At 39.2% G+C, this 20,717-nt stretch overlaps 1 protein-coding gene across 3 annotated transcripts in view; it reads right to left on the minus strand.

Moving 5' to 3' along the window:
• Nucleotides 1-20,717, minus strand: part of LOC131052983 (uncharacterized) — an 86,220-nt gene that overhangs the window by 982 nt on the left and 64,521 nt on the right. The window lies entirely within an intron of this gene.

Below are 20,717 nucleotides of genomic sequence, written 5' to 3' on the forward strand. Positions count from 1 at the left end.
GCAGACCTACATGGATGTATATAAAATCAAATTACGTAACAAACAGCAATATCCAATAAACTGTAAAAAGTTTTAAACAACAAAAGAGAACAAGGAAAAGGTTTGGGTAGGGAGCTCTGCAACTTTCCTGCATGCGTTGGATTTGACCGTGCGAGAGGGGTCCCCGGCTTCTGACGTGGAGGAGGACAGGCCTCCTCCACGTAGCTAAGTATCCCTTCCCTCCCTCTTTATGTTCTGCATTAATTTCTCCGTTCGTTTTCCTGCCACCCTCCAATCTTGTCTGCAGGTTTTTTTGCTCCATGCGGGACTCCACACGCTCGAGCATTAATGTCAAGCGACTCAAGTGGAGGCCCTTCTGCCGAGGGCTCGACTCCCACAAAATCTTTCAAGTCGGCCCTGCTTGATTTAGACAACCATCCTATTTCCAAAGCAGCCAAGTTCGACATTAGGGTTTCTGCGTCTTCTATAGGTATCGATGGGGTCAGTGGAAAAGAAGGTATGCATCCTATCCCTTCTGGTTCTTCCCTCTCTGTAACTCCCAACACGATTATGGTAGATGCAATTAACAATGAAAAGAATAGACTAAAAGACATTGCTATCTTTCTAGCGGCCACGGACATTACTAATTGTCCGGCCCGCAAATTCATGGATGAATGGCTGAAGAACATATGGATTAAGAAATTAGCAAAGTTACCCCGAGTTTCCGGGATGGGGACGGCAGGGGACGGCGGGACGTGTTTCCGGGACGGCAAATTGTTTTGCCAAATTTGGGGACAGCGGGGGACAGCAAAGGGGACGGCTATATAAAATATAGGAAAAATTTCAAATATATAGGAAAATTTCAAAATTCTAAATGTTCATATGAAAACATGGATAAAGCATGCATACATACATTATATTCATATGAAAACAATAAAACATGGATATAGCATGTGTATGATACTATGAAAAGTTGAAAACATTTTAGAATGTAAATTCTGAACATACAACATTGTTAATACTCAATAGACAATATGCAATTATGCATTCATAAATCAGAATTTCAATTCATTCACATTGTCAATATGCATATCAATAGACTCAGAGGTTAAATTTTCCCTACTTCTATCGACGCAATTTCACCCCATATTTTTCAACGGGGGTTTGGGGGCAGTGCCCCTTGCGCGCTCCCTGTCGCGATACAAGGCAGAGTCGAGGGGCAGCGCCCCACAAGGCCAAAAAAACTTTCTTTAATAAAGGCGTTGGTTGTTATTTTTCTATTGACTCACCGAGTTTGGCGATTTTCTAATCTCTGTGTCAAAATGCCCAAAGGCTGCCCTGCTACCATATAGTTTCATTGTCAAAATTATGAATTAAATTAATAAATTTAAAATTTAATTAATGTTATCTTTTAATTTTTTTAATTTTTAATAACAGTTTGAATTAATAAGGGGCCTATATTAGAAAAATTAAATAAAAAATTGAAAATACAACTTTTTTAATTTTTTAAATATTTTTGAAGGGCCTTAGATATGGGGGACGTCTGGCCATCCCCGGGACGGATTGGGGACGTCCCAGCCATCCCCAGCAATCCCCGGGACGTACGGACGTCCCCCAGAGTTAGGGCAGGCATCCCCCCGTTTCGAGGACGTCCCCTCAAAATACAAGGCAATTTGGGGACGGGGGGAAATGTCCCCTAGCCATCCCCAAGTCCCCAAAACGTCCCCGGGACGGGGAGGGGGGTTTTCAGGTCGGGGACGCGTCCCCGGGTAACTCTGGAAATTAGGTTTACATTTCTCCTTCTGCTGAATGATCCAGAAGGGTTTATATGTCATATTTTTTAAAGACTCAAAATCTCAGGAACAGGCGATCAATAAGCAATTTTGGTTGATTGGTAAATGCACCTTTACGGCCATCAAATGGTCTCCTGAAGCAGTTAACGACGAGATTCTGGCCCTCTCGTGCCCAAGATGGATCATTATCAAGAATATCCCCCCACTATTATGGAGATTTATCCCACAACTTCTTGAACCGGTTGGCAGAATTATTAGGGTTGACCATTCGCCCTCTTTGGTTCCACACCTTGATGCTCGGGTTCTCATCACAATGGACCCGGGCAAGGATATCCCCAATTCCATCAAAATATCAATGGACGATGACCCTATTACCTGCTCTATTGAGGTCCTCAAAGGCTTGAACACCTGCTTCCTCTACATACGTGAAGGACATTTGCATAAAAATTGCCCTATTCTGGGCAAGTTCTGGGCAAGCGCAAACCTAATTCCACTACCAAAAATGCCGCAGAGAAATCTTCTAATAAGATTGCTTCCTTCGACCCAATGGAAGTGCAAACCCCTATTTTGGAGAAACTTAACGATCTTAAGAAGTCGATTGTTGAGGCCATGACCAAGCCGATAGACCCTCCCCCCTCTTTTGACGTGAATATGGACCTCAGGAGCTTCAATGCTGACCCACCCCCTTACTCTGCGCTGGAGGTTTCTTTGGCCTAGATGAAAGATAATTGTGCTGACCCTACCCACCCTCCCAAATCGGGGAGAATGAGGGTCAAAAATGCTCAACAACTTGTTTTAGATAGGCTAAGGAACCCCCCTCACCCCATGATGATTGATACTGTGACCGATCATTCCCCCATGTCCTTTGGCCCTAATGGTAAAAGTTCCTTTGTGAAATCTATGATTAAAGATATTGAAAGTAAATCTATTTCTGTAGGTAAATTGAAAGAAAGCAATGATTATAATGTTGATAGTTATGTTGATATTAAAGCTGATAATAATGTTGCCAATGATAATTATGTTGATAACCAGAAGAATGCTACCCTTAATAAGATGGATCCCCCTAATGATAAAGACAATCGGATTGTAGAAACTCCGACCCCTTTGCATGACCCTCATCCCATCATCTGTGACCATGAAGTTGTTAGTATTGAGGTGATTAAAGCCTAGCCCATTCTTAGCAATCAGATGTCAGTTTCTCCCGAGGAACATATCTCCGATCAATTTGAGCGGGTAAGATCCAACCCTTTGTTTGAGGATTCTGATGGGGAGCAGGGATCCCTGTCTAGTGACCTTGCCAACACTGAGGACCACCCCCCACTGTTAGATTCTGAAGAAGATGATATTCAAAGCACGGATGGCAAAGGTCCTTTCATTGTAGTGAAAAGGAAAAGGGGGAGACCAATAGGCAAGAAAAAGATCTCTCCTCTCCCAAAGAGGAAGAACAACAAAAAGGACATCCCCAAATGCTTCAGCGACTTTAAAGCTGCCAAGGATACCTCTACTTGAAGAGTTATTTATGGATCTAAAACTCATCTCCTGGAACATTAGGGGACTTGAATCCCCTGATAGAAAACTCATCATTAGGAGGTTCCTCAATCAGCATAGGAATCTAGACACTCTTTTTGCAAGAAGTTAAAGCTTCCAAATTCCTCCTAGATGTAAATCTCAGATTCATCTGGAAGGAGGCTATTCATTTCACCACCAGTCATGACAAAGGTAGAGGTGGTGGGGTTATTATGATTAACAAGAAATGGTCCTCCAAGATCAGTGATAGTGGCTCCTCCCCTTGTAATAGAGCAACTTGGGTGATTTTAGAGATGGAAGACTGTAAAGTAGGCATTTGTTCTATCTACGCCCCTAATGATTATAGAGACAAAATTGTATTATGGAAGTGGATGACTAGTCTCCCAAGCATTCCCTAGATTTTCGGAGGTGACTTTAACATGATTGAGAATGCAGAGGACAGAACTGGTGGTTTAAACATGGATTGGAAGAGTGGAGAAAAGCTTTACTGGGACAGGATGAAATCTAGACTCCACCTCTTTGATCCTCTTGAAGGCAGAAAGAAAGAACATAACCACATCCGGTACACATGGTGCAATGCCCAACAAGGAACTAAGAGGATCTACTCTAGACTTGATCAGTTCTATGCAAACTCCAATGTTTGCTCTTTCACCTCAGATTCTTCAAGATGTGTGGTTAAGGTAATGCCATACACCCTCTCCGATCACCATCCCATCATGGCTTAGATTGCGGTTGGTTCATATTCGGCCCCCCAACCCAAAAGGCATAACAATTTTATGCTCAATACTAGGCTCCTTGATAACCCGGATATTTGGGATCCCTTGTACATTGTCAGGCAAATCAGCAAATGGAATTTCCAAGACCAGTCTGCAATAAAAAAATAAAACAAGGATGTGGATTGTTGGAGAGTTCTTCATCAAACTTTAGGCACAAAATTTGCCAAGGATGGAAGGAGAGAGGAGAAGGAACTCACATACCAACTCCTCACCCAAGAAGCTCTCATTCAGTAGAACCCCCACATTGCTGACCTATCCCTGGCAGTTTCTCTTACCCGAGATAAACTCAAAAACCTCCAGCACAAGAAAGCCCAAGGGGCCAAAGTCCAGGCTAGGCTCAATTGGATGCAATTTGGTGAAAAGGGATCGAAATTTTTCTTCAACATGCTCAGACAGAAGGAGTTTAAGGAGAGGGTGGATAAGATCTGGGATGATGGTGTGGAACTTATAGACACTGAGGATATCCATAAAACATCCTTTCGATACTATGAGAACCTATTCACTTCAGATTGGGATCCCTCTCGGAACAACCCTGCTCTTAATCAATGTAAAAATCTCATTCCCAAGAAGATCTCAAACCTGAATACAGAAGTTCTCAACAAGCCTCTCAACATTGAAGAGATCAAAAGGGCCATTAAGAGTCTAGGTAATGATAAAGCCCTCGGGCCAGATGGACTCCTTGCAAAATTCTACAAGGTCAACAGTGACTGGATTTCAGAGGATTTACTTCAGGTGTATCAAGAGGCTATGGCTGCCAGATCTCTAGGTACAGAGATCAATTGGGGGGTCACTAAACTAATTCCTAAAGAAGGTGACAAATCCCTTATCAAGAACTGGAGACCTATCACTCTCCTTAACGTCTCTTGCAAAATCTTAGCCAAGATGCTGGCTCTTAGATTAGAAGCGATCCTTCCTAAGGTGGTTAGCAACACCCAGATAGGCTTTATCAAAGGAAGATGCATTCTTGAAAACCTGATTACTAGTTGGGAAGCCATGAATTGGGCTAAAATCACCAACCAGAAGGTTGACATGTTCCTTATCGACTTTGAGAAGGCATATGACCGTGTGGAATGGGGGTTCCTACTCATGATGCTTGAGGCTTTTGGCCTCCCTAAAGGCTTCTGTCGAATGGTGGAAATCTTACTAAGAGATGCATCTGCTCAAATAGAGATAAATGGATCCCTCTCTCAGATTATCTCACTCAGCAGATCTATCAGACAGGGTTATCCCCTAGCTCCTGCACCTTTCGTAATTGTCGTTGATGCTATGTTCTATCTGCTCAGGGAAGCCTCATACTCTCCCAAATTGAAGGGTATAACTCTTCCCAACAACATGGATTTGGTAAATGTTCAATTCGCGGATGACACCGCATTTTTTTTGCAGTTAGAAGAAGAAAACTTCAATTCTTTGCTATATAAGTTAAGGATCTTTTGTGAAGCTTCTGGAGCCAAGGTCTCGGCTCCCAAATCCATACTGCTGGGATGGGATGAATCCCCTCCTGAATGGCTGTCCAAATTTGAATTTCAATGGGGTGGGCCTTCAAAACAAGTCAGATACTTGGGAATTCCTTTTGCTGTTAATCCCTGTTTGAGAGAGATGTGGCTATGGATCAAGACAAAATTGGATAACAAACTTAACAAATGGAATAAACTATATCTCTCACTGGCGGGTAGACTGCAAGTATGTCAAAAGATTTTATCATCCTACACCTTATACTATTCCTCTGTGTGGATGTTTTGTAACTATCAGATTAATGATATTCAAAAAGCCATCAGGCGGTTCCTCTGGTCCGATGGTAAAGGTAATAAGAAATGGCATTCAGTTAAATGGAGCTGGTGCTGCTTGGATAAGAGCATGGAAGGATTAGGACTGAAAGACTTAAGACTCCGAGGTATTTCCCTGGCAGCCAAATGGATATTTCATGCCTTGGAAGGAGATGAACCTTGGAAAATCCTTGTAAGGAACAACATCAGACTTGCTGTACCTAAACAAGCCAAGGGTTGGAAACAACTCCCCTTTGTTGACTTGATTGCTGGCAAGTTTCCTGTCTCCCCAGCAGGATCCTTCGTCTTTAAATCTATATGGAAGGCTTGGGAATACACTAGGCACCTGATTGCTAACAATGGGATTGTGGATAATGCAGAGTTCCCAAACTCGCCGCGAGTCAGGCGAGTTCGCCGAGTTGGCGAGTCGAGCCAAGCTCGGCGAGTTTTGCTGACTCGGGACTCGGACTCGGCGAGTTATGGTCAAAACTCGCCGAGTCCAAGCTCCAAAACTCGGCCACCACAGGTCAATGTTTTGACTTGTTTGACAAGTTAGTATCTTCGTCAGGATTCATATATGGAATATAACATTTAAGTATAAGAAAGCGGCCAATAGAAAATCTGCAATTCACATTAGTATACATCATTCTTAATTAACTCCTTGAATGTAGTACTATATGCTTAGCCTTTGAATTTCTTGTCTTCGAGTCGGTCGGTACATCGTATTCAAGCAAGACTCGGTTCTTTGACGTTTATTGGACTGAGAATGATCACTTGCACTAGAATTGGCCTAGAAGGAAAAGATGGAATGCATCCTATCACCACGGAAATGTCACTTATACTTTAAGTTATATTCCATATATATTGTCAGGATGTTTGAGAGTGGTTTCGGACCTCCATGAGTTATAATGCAAAATCTAGTTTTTGGAGGATCCTTCAAATTTCCAGACTTAGTCAAATTTCAGGCCATTTCAGGATCAGGATGACATTCCAAACTTTTAAGGCGAGTTCACTCTGACCTTGATGTAAGGGATGGGACCTAGGAGGACACTATGCATTCAACCAAGGTTTGATTTAGCAACTTGAAGCGTGACCAGATAGTACACAAAAACCCTAGGAATGATCTAAATAACCCCTAATCACTCAACTGACCTAACCTCCTTCACTCCACCTTGAGGAGATCCACCTGATTTGATGACCTTTGAGAAACTCAATCCCTTCAATGCAAAGGCTAAGACACTAAAACGACCAACAACAAAACTAAAAGAGCTAACGCTAGAAAGCAAAAAGTGGGGGTCTTCATTTGCAATGGGGCGATGTGTAAGTACCTCACAACAGGGATGTTTCTTAAAATTTTGAAAAAAGGGGGTGAGTTGGGGATATTTCCTACCTATCCCCACATCCCAAAAAATCCCCCCATGGGGCACAAGGTTATTTTTGGCAAGGGACATGTCTCTGAGGAGCATATTTCAAACCCTTCTGGCCTCACAATTCCCCCTTCCATCCAACATATATATAGCCTAAAAACTAAGAGGTCCAAGAAAGACCAAGGTCAACTATAGTCCCAAGGTAAAACCTAAGTTCAAAAAGCACACTATTTAATGCTACCATACACAAGCATTCCTTACAGTTTCCAAGTGAAGATGTTCATGATGTCTCATGTTGGTGCTCCCAAAATTTCAATTTGGCCAAAGAAAATACTAAACAGAAGCCCCAAACAAGTAGATACTCTACCAGCATGCCTTTCATGGCATAACAAGCTAGCACACATTATAATTGGGCTTTATTCAATAATGGGTGCATGAAACAAGTTTTAAATTGTTAAAAATCTCTTAATTTCAAGGTTTTTTTAATTTTGCCGAGTCATTGCCAAGTCGTTGCCGAGTCATAGCCGAGTCACGAGTCGAGTCGGCCTTGCCGAGTCCGAGCCGAGTCCGAGTCTGGGAACTTTGGGATAATGACGACACTATTGCTGGTGAGAAATCTATTTGGTGATCTTGTGCATAAGGATAAACCCCTGGCTCTCATTCAGGGGTGTTCAGCCAAAAGCTGGGCTCACAAACAAATTAGAACCCTCAGTGATATTATTGTCAATGGTGCTCTTATTCCATGGGACATTCTTCAGCACAGATTTCATATCTCCCCCTCCAATTGGAGGACTTATTCTATGGTTAAGTCTGCCTGTGACAGAGTGGGCCTATCCAGACCATGTGTCGTGAGGGAGGACAGGCCTTTCTCCTACACATGGTTGAATGGACCCCCTCTACCCAAGATTAATGCTAAACTGATTTACAATTCCTTACTTTCTAATGATGACATTATTGTATATCTTAATTCTGTTTGGAATGTGCAGTACCCTAAGGATGATTGGCAGAAGCTGCTCTCTTTACACTGGCATTCCATTATTCTGCCTAAGCAAAAATGCTTTAAATGGCTTTTTATATTGCAGAAATAACCTATTAAAGATTTGCACAATAATTCTCTAATATGCTCACTTTGCAGGACCCCTGAGAATATTGTACATATTTTTTTCAATTGTCTCTTTGCCAGAGAAATCTGGAACATGTTTGGCATCTATTTTCATAATGGTATCACTCATGTTGATGTTATTCATGGTTTTATTAATGGCATGAAAAAAGACACTAATTATTTCTGGTCTATTGTAACCTGTGAGATCCTATGGAATATTTGGAAATGTTACAATGAGGCTAAGTTTCAGAGTAGGGATAGGGTGCTTACTGAGTCTCTCAGGAGACTCATCTATCATAATGTTGCTTCGCAGGTAACACTTATCATGAAAATCTCAGAAGAGAAGTTTGATAGATTCCTTGATAAAGGCTCCATCTGAGTATACATATCAAAGTTATCATATGGATATTCATGGTCCAAGTATAACAGCGACCGATCTGCATTCCCCTCCGTAATGGGAACCACTATGAGGGAAATCTATGACTACAGGAGACCGACACAGCAACAGCCCTTTGCAGTTGCTCCCGTCATCTTTCAGGAAGCCAAGACTGCAATTTGGATGGAAGGCCCTTTGGGGTGGACATCATGGATTGACAGTTGAAAAACTGTCCCTCAATATTCCTTTTTGATGCTACATAATACATGCTACAGTATATATGTCTCTTAGGGTGTAGACCATATGATGCATGTCATATTTTGACTCATCGTGTTATCACTCTGTAATCTTTTGACAATACTCTTTGCTCACTTGTACATGAATCTATAATGTGGCTTATGGCTTGACAGCCTTGATACGCGGGCTTATATGGACATATTTGTAATGTTTTATATCTTATATTTAATACAAAAAAAACAACAAAAGATGAAAAAAAGTAGAACTACATAAGAAAGTGCTTAAAGATAAATGATCTACAAGGCATAATTTTCTTTGCTTCTCTTTTAAACAGAGGAAAGCAGTGTGTATCTTGAGATGGGACACGTCAATGAGCACATTCATGCTTGCTGTGAGAGAACCTGTATTCAGTTGCGTGCCTCACCTCATATTTATGTTGCATCCAAGTCTCTCCGGTAGCCACTCCCTCCTGCTGAAAGCTTTGGTTGGGATCTAAGGTCTCTTAGCCAACAAAATTTGCCATTTGAATAAAACACAAAGCATTGGCATTAAAGCATGCAGTAAACTGAAGGCAGTTGTGTAGCATTACTTTATTGAATTGCCTCAGCCAATTGACACTCAGTTGTGCTTTGGAAGTGATCACTCCTGCTGAAAGCTTTGGTTGGGGTACAGGATCTCCTGGCTAATGATATTTTCCTTTCGAGAAAATCCCAGTGCATCGCCATTGAAGCATGCAGGAATCTGGTGGTGGTTGCATTGCTTCACTACGGCCAATTGACACCTTTGTTTATTCACAGAGAGAATTTCCTCAATGGCTTCTGTTCTGCTTTGGAGGCTTTCTTATAAAATTTCAACTCAAAAGATTAAGGCATTCATACTAATAGGAAAGACACTCTTACAGAAGATCTATAAGTTCCAACTGTTGCAAAAATACAATTAATACTCTCAAGCTGGACAAATAGGTGGATTGCCTTTCTGAGACTTATACAACTAATTGAGGAATCCTATGAGCAACTCCCATCTATTTTTCTCTTTTCTATCTCTTCCTCCAGGAATTGACGATGAAATAAAGAATTAAAAAGGAATTTTATTCAGAAAGGTATTGGATGAACACTAGAATACTTGCTCATAGCAATAACATGCTTAAAAACTACTCACTACCTCCTATATATAGGCATCATTAGGAAATATTAGTACCCTAATCCCAATCAAGCTAACTTAGCTTACAATAATTATACTTAGGGACTCATAAATGACGCAATGAAAGGTTATGTGAGCTACAATTTGTTGTCACATATCCCAATACACACTATAGGCTAAGAGTGTAGCATGTCCGTCTGCTCCATACCAAAGTCATCCTTAACACTACTCTTTGACTTGATCAAATTCTTTGTAATCAACCTCATCCATAGTTTCTTAGTGCATGTGTAGATTATCTCTTCAGGATCCAAAATGATTTTACTCTCCTTGTCAAGCTCGAGTAACTGTATCTAGGATGAAATTTGTTGTCCAATGTTTTCTTCAAGCAAGAAGAATGGGATGTTAGATATATTTTTGCAAATGGAGATGACTCTAGTTTGTGGGCCATTTCGCATCTCCACTAGGTAGACTTTTTGACACTATCAAGTACTCTATAATCATCCTTGTTCACGGCCTCTTAATGCCAATGTTTTCTCCAAGAAGAATTGAATATTAGATGTATTTTTGCAAATGGAGGTGACTCCAATTTGTGGGCCATTTCACATCTTCACTAGGTAGACTTCTCCACACTATCAAATACTTTGTAATCATCCTCATTCAGAGCCTCTTAATGCATGTCTAGAGGATCACTTCAAGCTCCAAAATAATAATATCCTACTCATGAAGCTTTGGTAACTCTATCTAGGATGAAATCTGTTGTCCAAAGACTTTCTTCAAGCAGGAAATATGGAAGACAAGATGTATTTTAGCAAATGAAGGTAACCCAATTTGTAGGCCAAACTTCCAATCTTCTACAAGATTTGATAAGGGACATATTACATATGTGAAAGCTTGTTATAACCATCTTGATGAGACCCAGAGAGAAGATCAATTTTAGTACAATCTATGTAACTCAACTAGCAAATCATTAATTACCAAAACTGGGAATTTGTATTTTATGTTGTAATTGTTAAGTTCTCTATACTCTGGACATATGTGTCAAGTGTCATCCTTCTTACATAACATCACCATTGGAGAGGAACAAACACTTTGATTGTGATAGATAATACTTGTTTCCCACATCTCCTATACAATATTTTGATTCCCCTTTTTTGCACATGCTACTACTTGTAAGGTCTAATATTGAGTGGTTAGCTCCCTATTAATAATTGAATAACAAGATCATGATCTCTATTGGAAGGCAATTCTTTTAGCATACCCCCCAAAACTACCAAGTGCCTATCTACAATTGCTTCAAAATCTGGCAACGTATGAACCTTTGACTATCAGACTTTTGTAGTGTTGTGAATTGTATCCCTATACAATTTCGTCCTCACCTAGGCCTCACCTTAGTGTTCTAGCTTTTAATGCTCAATGACTGCTTGATGCTGCCCACACCCTCTTGAAATCTGAATTTTCAACTCTTGATCCAACCTCTGTTCAATTTTGAGTCCTAATTGACAAGACCAAGGTGCCCTGACCACCCTAGCCCTCCCATGCAGGACCCAAAATAGGACCTCAAAACAGTCACCTCTTCTGGGCGGGAAATTTGGCTCAGTGTCAACCTGATTCGAAAATTCAAACACTTAATGCACGGTTTGGTATAAACGGAAGCCTACCCCCTTCATTTGGTAACTAGAATTAGACTTTTGGAAAAAGTAGAAGAAAAACATAAGTGAGCTCTCAATTACAAGATCAATTCAAGCCTAAGTGAGCAAGCAGTCAAGTATTCATCAAGCATTCAAGGAGAGGTCAAGTCAAGTTCAAGCATTCATGATCAACACTCTATGAAGACATTCTACATTACATTCTAAACCCTTGTGTGAGAATTCAGGCAAGCTTCATCAAGGTATCAAGTTCAATTTCAAGCATTTTCAGATCAGATCTAGCCTTTCCCTCAAAAGGAAAGCATTCCATCTCAATCCCACTTCAATTCTATTTCAATTATCATTTTAATTTCAAGGTTAATTCCTAAATCAGGGTTTGACCTAAGGCAAACCCCCATCAACAAATCTACTTCCCTCTTTCTGTGTGCAGAAAATTGTCTCAAGAGCCACGACCAAGGAATCCGATAGAGTACACGACGACAATCACACTCAGCTTTTGAAGGCACAGAAAGCAGAGGACCACAACGATTGGCTCCCCTTGGTCTCGGGAATTTTTGACAATCTTTTGAAAGTGGATTTTGTGTGTCATCCTAATTTGGAAAACACCAAGTTTGTCTACCCTCGATATTCAAAGGACCAGGGCAACTTGCTCCCCCTAGTCCCGACAATTCTGCCTGAAGTTTCTATCACGGGTTTTGATCTATTTCCCATCCTCAAATCTAGGTTTAGAGATTTGCATGATATCTAAAACATTCTGTTACTATTATTTTATGTTAATTTCTCATTGTTTGTCCTAGATCTAGCATTGCAATTTAACCCTAATTTAAATTCAATTTCAACTCAAACAAGGAAGAGGATTAATTTGATATGCATTCAACCCTTTTAGGATTGGATCAATCAAATTCAATTCCCTCCTTAATGTGAGGTGGTCCCATGAAATTAGTGGCCTTATCAATCTAAGTGGTCAAGCCCTAATTTTCAACACCTTACATTTTGGTGAACTTGTATTTGATTTTTAGACATTTAATTCAACTTACCTTTTATTCATGCACTTAAATCACATCATTTTAAAGGTTATATTTACCAAACCCTAGATATTTTATAAAAATTGATTTATGGGTTACATAATTTTCAATTTATATGCTTAGATCTGATTTTAATTACATACCATTCATAGATTTAGAAGCACCTTGTGTTCAAATTCATAATTCACATTGCTTAACTCATGGGTTAATCAATCATTTTACAAAAATGTTGCATTGTTTAATCATACATATAGCTTGCATTATCAAAAAAAATGAGATTCCAAATCTTTGCATTCAATATTTCCTTCTTTGTGTATGAGTTTTGTTACCCTTAGTCCTACATCCAATATTCTAGTGAGAAGAAGTAATAAACTTAGGGCTTCCCGAAAATACCAAGGATATGGAGCCTTCAGTTGAATAACTTATTCCATGTGACTATTGGTACTTACTCTAATCCAATACATGACATACCTAATATCATGGAACCCCATTCACCTCACAATTCTCATGATGAAGATGATGACTCAATAACTAGGGTTACTAGTGCTCAATTGAGGAGCTTGACATGAAATTTGACAATTTTCAACAATGGATGGGCCAAGAACACCCGAATAGTGAGGTAATCTCCTTGATTGAAGGGTTGAAGAGAATGGTTCAAAGTGATAAGTTAGGTGTGGAAGTGTTACGTGGCTTTGCTCATATTGGTGATACCAATATTATGCCTATCAAAAGTTGTGTTGAAGCTCTTGGTTATTCTCATCCTAATAGTCAAGTTGAGCATTCCATTCCTATGACTACAAACTTGCCTAGTGTGCCTACATATACATCTTCTATAATGACTACCTCTACACAAAATATTAATCCTACACATGTTAGTCATGGGGGCAATCCTATTAATTCATAATCTTACATACCTCCTTTTGTGAGTCTACCATTTGTTTCCCGACCATCTCATATACCAACATATCATAATGTTCCCCCTCCTTATTCTCAACCTCCAACTATCTACAGTAACATTACTCCTCACAATCCAATATGTCCAATTCCAATCCATCCATCGAAGCCACTATCAATAACCTAGCTCAAAGTGTTTCATCCTTGTTAAAACACTTGGCTTCTTTAACTCAATTAAAGTTCAATGCTCCCACTTATGATGTAGCAAGCACACTATCCAATGAGATTGTCCGTGTGGTTGCTCCTAAGAATATGGAAATCAATCAATTAGAGTTATACAATGGAAAAGGTGACCCCTTGACTCATATGAAGGCATTCCAAACCTTGTGTAGTGATTTCTCTCATAATCAAAGACTCATGGCAAAATTATTTACTCAAACCTTAAGAGATAAAGTTTTGCAATAGTATTGTTCTTTGCCTTCTTATTCTATCACTTCTTTTCAACAATTGGCTAATGTTTTCGTTCAACAATTCAAAAATGACATTGGTCCTAAAATGACTTTGATTGATATGATTCATTGTAAGCAAAGAGTTAATGAAAAAGTGACTGATTTTATTGGTGGATTTAAACATTTGCATTCACAAATTGCTTATCATGTGCCTGATCATGATGTTCAAAGAAGCTTTATTACTAATTTGCAAAAGGATATTAGAGATAAGTTTCTTTACCTCTTTCACGCAATCGTGTGCAATGCTTCATAACTATCAACTTCAAGTGAGCCAATTTGAATCATCTCCTTCAATGGCTCTGGTTGATAAGAATTAGATCACTCAACAATTGTTTCTAAAATTCATCAAACACAACAAAGGTTTCATCAAAATAAAATGATAACTCTTCCAACAACACCAACACTGAAGTGGCAGCCACAACACTAGGCATGGCTCCTTTATCCAAATACTTTAGAAAAGAATTAAATCCTCAATCTAAGTCTTTGCACAGTATAATGTTGAGGTCGATTAATACTAATGTGTTGCAACTTCCTCCAATCAAACCTATAGCTACCTCTAAATCTTCAATTGCCCACAAAGCCTTTTGCCAATACCATCGTCAAGCAGATCATGATACCGAGAAATGCTATAAGTTGAGGTATAAGATTCAAAACCTTATTGATAACAATGTTATATCTATAGCTGATGTGAATGATCAAAGGAACAAATCCATAGCACCTCCTAATCAAAACTTCCAAAACTTCACCAATCCTTTGCCTCCTCACTCTACCAATGTTGTTGAGTTCAAGTCACTTGCATTCTTTCCCAATGACTTTGGTGTAGGGTCTAATAATGTTGTGAACCTCATTGAAAAACCTAAACCTAAACCTGAATTATGCATCACCTTTGATCCCAGTGAGACTATTGTTGCACTTGATGGACCATTATACATTATTGTGAAGGTTAAAGGCAAACTCTCACAAGGAGTACTCATTAATCTAGTATGTATGGTAAATGTTATTACTAAAGAACATCTTTTACTGAACAATTGCATCAAGTTACAGATGATAAATATGATGTTATGATCAAGGTGTATGATGGTTTCTCGTGTCCTACTTTTGGTTCTATTACTCTTCTTGTTGAGGTTGGTACTAAGTGTTTAGATGTTACCTAAGCTATTATTCCTACATTCAATCAATTTCATGTGAAGTTGGGACATCCTTGGCTCTCTTCCATGAAAGTTGATCCTTTTGCAATACATAAATGTTTCAAGTTCCCTCATAATGGCCATATTATCACAATTAATCATAGCGTTTACCAACCCACAGTGAAGCCATGGAAATTTCACCCTTGATTACTTTTGGCCTAAACAACTTAAACCTTTAAAGCCTCGAGATGATATTATTTTTCTATCTTATCAAAAGTGGAAAATTGATATGATATTGGCCTTAAGCAAACCTAGAGACCCTTCACCCATGGATATTCCTCCTCATCCTAGACTTGGACTTCTTCCTACTCCTATTCCTCCTCTATATGCTACAGTCCTATTGTGACCTTTTCACACATCGCCCAATTGCAAATGGGGACCCCCTACTTTTTATGGTCCTCATGGTCTTTTGGTTTTGGTTCTTTGGGTCATTTAATAGCAATCCCTTCAGTCTCCCTGGTTCACAAGTGTTTATGATAAATTTTGATCAAGTCTACAAATCGTTTGAGTGAATTTGGCTAAGTTTGGGACATGTTGTCTATTTTAGGGTTTTGACCTTCAAACTTAGATTTGAGGCCACTTCCTTAGGGTTTTGGAAAATCTGAATGTTGCAATTAAGTTAGGACCCTTTAAGGAAGCTACCAGTGAAATTTGAGCAAATCCTAAGCACTTACTATTTTTAGTAAGTTTCAGTGCATCTCAGATTGGCCTAATTTTGCCAAAAAAACAAACTTACTTGTTGAGACATGGACCAGCTAGGACTCGAACCTAGGACCTCCCATACGCTACTGGAGTGCTCTACCACTGAGCTACTGGCCCCTCTTGGACCAGTCCATCATCGGTCCGGGTGTGGCTTATTTCCAACACCAACACCCCCCCTTAAGCCACACCTCTCGTGTGCTTGGGGCTCCTAGCCTGGACCTGGCTCTGATACCATGTTGAGACATGGACCAGCTAGGACTCGAACCTAGGACCTTCCATACATTGTTGGAGTGCTCTACCACTGAGTTACTGGCCCCTCTTGGACCAGTCCATCATCGGTCCAGGTGTGGCTTATTTCCAACATTAACATTACTATTTTAAGTGTGTGTCACCCTGTCTCGGTTTGCCCTAATTTGATGTTTTGAAGTACTTACTATTTTTAGTAAGTCTATTTTTGGCAGGTCCATCTCAGGCAGTGGTCAAGACACTGATGGTAGAACATTCTTGAAAATCCAAGTCCAAATGTAATGTCCCCTTTTGGAATTTCCCTAAATCTTGCCTTAGATTACTATTCTCAATTGATAAGGGAGGGTTAGAGAGAAGGTTTCTTTATCTTCTTAAAGGGAAAACAGTTTGCCGGTCCCTTTATTGTTTTCTGTTCTGCTAAAATATTCTCCCTTTTGATTCTTTTTTCATTTAGATCAGAGTGTAGATCGAACTTCTGTATATATCTGCATATTAATCCATTTGTATGTGTTTTCTATCTGCATAAGGAATTCACCGGTAATCATACCCAAATGCTGTTATAAGCAATCAGTCAATTTCGGTGTGGCTTTCTGAAGGTATCTTTAAGTTTGATCCGCCTGTGATGTTGATATAATTCTGAGTGCAGTCTATTTCTTTCCAACTGATTCATGTATTATGGATTAAGTAAGAATGTCATACATATTGCAGTCTATATTAATATAACTACTGAATTCTGCATAAGAACATTATCAGGCTTCATATATTAAGCATACATATTAAGCACATCCCCAACCAAGAACAAAGATGTTACTGCCCGTAACTTAATAACAGTTCTGATTTGATCTGATCGATGGTGATCTCCTCGGATGCTTGGATTCCATTCCTTTACATCTCTCAATGTGAGGGAGGGGTCACACCTCTTCACCATGTATGCCCTTTGGCAAGAGGTACACCCTTTCACCATCAGCACCCTTTGAAAGAGTGCAACTCTTAATTATTTCTGCCTTTTTGAAAGGGACACAACCTTTCATAATCAGATCTGCACTTTTATTTAAATTAGATCTGCACCTCTGATTCCCAAATTATCCCCCTAAAATGAGGTTCTCTTCTCCCTTTTATATCTCATGTTTGAGGGAGTCACAACTTTTCATTTCATGTCTTTGACCATTCATTAACTTAATTAAAATTTAATTATATACTTTTATATTTTTATTTTAATTTCACTATTATCATTTACCATTAAATTGTATTTCAAAGTGGGGACATTACAGCCCGCCCCACTCAAAATTGCTTGTCCTCGAGCAACGATCAATTTAACTAAATTTTCCCAATGCAAGGATTCCTAACTAACCCCTGAAGATTTGTAATCTTAAGAAAAGTTCTCTCATCAATTGTAATTGTAAGAACTGTGTTTGGTTGTTTAATTGAGACAAACAAAAATCATCATTCATTGGGAAGAGGATTAGAAGCATGACACATATGTAAGACCTTAATTGCAATAAATTTTTCCTAAATAAACTCATCTTTCTAGGTCAACAAAAAATAGAATTTACAATCATAGAAATCAGTAATCATAAATATTCATGTAGTAGATATGCCCAACATGGAGTATACACATAAAACACGGAGCATACACATGAAAACACAAAGTATACACAAAGTAGACACATGGATATATTCAGATACAAGCATATACATGTAGATATAGTTTACTTAGTCCACAAGAAGTTGGAACGTCCAATCAGGACCAGATCCATCCTTTGGGCCAATCAATCTATCATTTTACCCACGAGAGGCAGGAGCATCCAACCAGGACCAAAACCATCTCTTGGAGTAACCAATCCACAAGAGGCAGGAGCGTCCAACCAGGACTAGAACCATCTCTTGGGCCAATTCAGTTTATCCACAAGAGGCAAGAGCATCCAACCAGGACTAGAACCATCTCTTGGGCCAATTCACTTTATCCAAAAGAGGCAGGAGCGTCCAACCAAGACCAGAACCATCTCTTGGGCCAATTCACTTTATCCACAAGAGGCAAGAGCGTCCAACCAGGACTAGAACTATCTCTTGGGCTAATTCACTTTATCCACAAGAGGCAGGAGCATCCAATCAGGACTAGAACCATCTCTTGGGCCAATTATTATTCCATAGTTCACAATAAATCTCTTCCACAAATCTGCTATAAAGTTTTCCATAATCTGATCATAAGATTGTCATAAAGTATCCACAATCTTTTCTCAAAAGGATGTTACCAACTCTTAATATACTTCACCTTAGATCTCCATAATATTGTCTCTTAATTTAGTGTATATATTATATACTTGATTGTCTTCTTCGCACAATACATGAATGTTTAACAATCTCTCATATTGTCTTGCCATTGTCATTTAGTTGTTGCCATATTTTGGATGGAGTTAATATCCCTTCTCATTGATTAGAACGCATAATCGATTTATCCTTACCCTACATGTTGGCAAGATCATGCTCTAATACCACTTGTAATGTCCCCTTTTGGGATTTCCCTAAATCTTGCCTTAGATTACTATTCTCAATTGATAAGGGAGGGTTAGAGAGAGGGTTTCTTTACCTTCTTAAAGGGAAAACAGTTTGCCGGTCCCTTTATTGTTTTCTGCTCTGCTAAAATATTCTCCCTTTTGATTATTTTTTCATTTAGATCAGAGTTTAGATCGAACTTCTGCATATATCTGCATATTAATCTATTTGTATGTGTTTTCTATCTGCATAAGGAATTCACTGGTAATCATACCCAGATGCTGTTATAAGCAATCAGTCAATTTCGGTGTGGCTTTCTGAAGGTATCTTTAAGTTTGATCCGCCTGTGATGTTGATGTAATTCTGAGTGCAGTCTATTTCTTTCCAACTGATTCATGTATTATGGATTAAGTATGAATGTCATACATATTGCAGTCTATATTAATATTACTACTGAATTCTGCATAAGAACATTATCAGGCTTCATATATTAAGCATACATATTAAGCACATCCCCAACCACAAACAAATATGTTACTGCCCGTAGCTTAATAACAGTTCTGATTTGATCTGATCGATGGTGATCTCCTTGGATGCTTGGATTCCTTTCCTTTACATCCCTCAATGTGAGGGAGGGTCACACCTCTTCACCATGTATGCCCTTGAGGAAGAGGTACACCCTTTCACAATCAGCACCCTTTGAAAGCGTGCAACTCTTAATTATTTCTGCCTTTTTGAAAGGGACACAACCTTTCACAATCAGATCTGCACTTTTATTTAAATGAGATCTGCACCTCTGATTCCCAAATTATCCCCCTCAAATGAGGTTCTCTTCTCCCTTTTATATCTCATGTTTGAGGGAGTCGCAACTTTTCATTTCACGTCTTTGACCATTCATTAACTTAATTAAAATTTAATTATATACTTTTATATTTTTATTTTTATTTTACTATTATCATTTACCATTAAATTGTATTTCAAAGTGGGGACATTACACCAAATCCGGAAAGTTGAAAAAAGCAGACGGTTAGAAAAATGGCTAGGTATGAAGTTCTTTCCTGAAATGGACATTCCAAAAGTGGCATCCAAACTCAAGTGGTGAGCTAAAATGTCTAAGGCAAGGAAATTTCCTAAACTTCACAAAATCCTTCATCCTTGCCATAATCCACCTAAGCATGAAACAAGGCACCAAAATGAGGTAGAGGATGAACTTTCCTCCAAGTTGAAAATTCCTCCACAAGGTGAAATTAGTGCTCTAGGCTGGATATGGGCGCTGGAAAGAGGTCAGGGAGAAATTTCTTGAAACATCCAAAAGTCATCCTCCTAGTGGAATTTCTGCCCAAGACTGGAAGAGGCTGCCAAATGAGGGTCATGGAGGAATTTCCTCCTCCAAAGCAAATTCCTCCTACATGTGGAATCAACACCCAAACAAGTGATGGAGAGCCAAAATGAAGAAGTGGAGGAATTCCAAGTTTTTTCCAAAAATCCTTCCCTGAGGAAATTTCCAAAATCCAAAAAGCCTTACCTAAGGAAGTTTCCAAAATCCAAAAAATCCTTGCCTAAGGAAATTTCAAAAATAAAAAAATCCTTCCTTGAGGAATTTTTTCAAAAACTCTAAAATTCCTCCACTAACTCAAAATTGCACTCAAGCACTCAAGGACAAGAGGAGAGCGCATTTCCTTGGTCAAGGAGGATTTTCCTTCCTTGGTCAAATTCCTCCTCCACCTCAAATTTGCACTCAAGGACAAGAGGAGAGCGCAAAATCCTAGTTGAGGAGGAATTTTTTTCCTCATGACCAAAATTCCTTCCTTTGTGACAAAATTCCAAGAAAGTTAAAAATTTAGTGTTGGAAATTCCTTCCTTCAGGACAAAATTCTTGGAAATAGTAAAAATTGACCTGAGGCATGAAGAATTTCCTTCCTCTAGGACAAGTAGAAAATGCAAAAACATGGTCA

Source organism: Cryptomeria japonica, chromosome 3 (assembly GCF_030272615.1).
Source record: "Cryptomeria japonica chromosome 3, Sugi_1.0, whole genome shotgun sequence".
In the NCBI taxonomy this organism is placed as follows: domain Eukaryota; kingdom Viridiplantae; phylum Streptophyta; class Pinopsida; order Cupressales; family Cupressaceae; genus Cryptomeria; species Cryptomeria japonica.